Source organism: Anastrepha ludens, chromosome 6 (genome assembly GCF_028408465.1).
Source record: "Anastrepha ludens isolate Willacy chromosome 6, idAnaLude1.1, whole genome shotgun sequence".
Lineage (NCBI taxonomy): Eukaryota > Metazoa > Arthropoda > Insecta > Diptera > Tephritidae > Anastrepha > Anastrepha ludens.
Window position 1 is genome coordinate 70686823 of NC_071502.1, and position 1886 is coordinate 70688708.

Consider the following 1886-nt stretch of genomic DNA (forward strand, 5'->3'; position numbering starts at 1 on the left):
ATTATAAAAACCCGGTTTCCAAATGATAACTACGAAATGCTGAAAAGCTACATATATAGAGGAAGCGTATTAGGAGCATTGTTATTCCTCATATGCAGCAGACATATCGACTCCGACTACCAGAAACAGCACAACTGCTACATTTGCTGACGACACAGTTCTATTACTTTCGGACAGTACCGAGGGACACGCCACTCAGAACCTACAATCAGAGCTAAACAAATAGCTTAGCTGATTTAAAAAGTGGAGAATCGAAATAAATAGTGACAAGACGGGCCAAAATACATATAGCAATAAAAAATGAATAAGGCCCTCATTAGAATAGGTAATACAAACGTGCATATCGGCACTAAGGTCAAATATCTAGGAATCACAATAGACGCAAAGCTAAATTGGAAAGTCCATATTATTAAAAAACGAAATGAGACTAAAACTCGCTTCACACAACTCTAAACAACTCACTAAATAAAGAACTTCTAAAATATAAGACTATAATATTGCAAATATGGAAGTATGGCATCGAAGTTTGGGAAACTCTTGGTTCTATTTAAGTTCCTCCAAAGAAAACACTATCGCGCTTGAAAGACCTTGTACATGTATACATTTAAGGCTCACTTTTTGTTTTTAATATGTTTACAATGGACCTTAGTCACCTCATAAATTCGGGAATGTTTTTTTTTTGTTACTGTGTTATAGTATAATATAATATATATATAACTGAAATATCAACGAGATATGTGTCTACACTAATATTAATTGATGAAAAATACGTCATGGTAATCAAAAATTTGAAGCTAAAAATCGTCAAATGCAATTTGAAGGCGTCGCAGATACTCGTACTTTTAGCTATTTGTGTTAATTTATTTTAAAAAAAGTTTTTGAGTAGTTTTGGGTTTGAAAAAAGTGATATGTTGTTTTCTGCTACAAACACTCAATTCCAAAGCATTTCGCTAAAAATTTAATAAATTTCATTCCAGAGTCACCAACGCCGTTTTCTGACCACCGCATGACTTCTGGTTACTCCCTAAGCTCAAAGAGGCCGCTTCGGGACATTACCTCCATATGCTTGAGGTGATAAAACCGAAACGCGGAGCGCGGAACGCTTTGAAAGCCATTCTGGATCTTGAAAACACACCAAAGTTTGCCATTGACTGCCTGATAATGCCAGGACTCAGTTCTCTTTTCTTCGGTCCCCGCGAACGAGTTTAAACCTATTGGCGCTGAAAAAAGGAACTAGAACCTTAATGAAGATTGGACTGGAGATTCTTCTTGTAAAGGATAAGGGATTCATAAATTTCTCGCCGGAATAATAAAAGGAATGCATTTCAAGCGAAATGCACACTCACTGTCACCTTGAATTAAATTAAACACAAAAGAAAGCGATAGAATCCACCTTCTGCACGTTACCGGATCGACCCGGATTTATATAGGTATGGCCAAGGACTGTCAAGCTTGCAGCATTCCCCGTACATGTAAGTATGTGGTATGTTTATACTGCTACAACAACAAAAACAACCTTCTCCCTCAAGCGACTTTAATCCACTTAATAAAAAGCGGGAACTATAAGAGAGAAATGGGACAGACAAGTTTAAAGAACTTAGCAAATCTTTAGCAGATCTTCACAAATTCAAGAAACTTCTTATCCCGTTATATTCTTGTAATAGCAAATTTGTAATAAGGTCTCCAAATAAATGAAGTACATATATTCCAGTCTAGACTGAACAAACCCAGTAAACAGCAATTTCATCTTCTAAGTGTCTGAGAAGTTTGAACTATTGCGTTTAACAAAGCAAGATCGGATATGATTTTAAGATAATATAACTGATATGGAATGTAAAAGTACTCCAAGCTATTTGATCTCATCCACAGATTGAACGTCATTATTA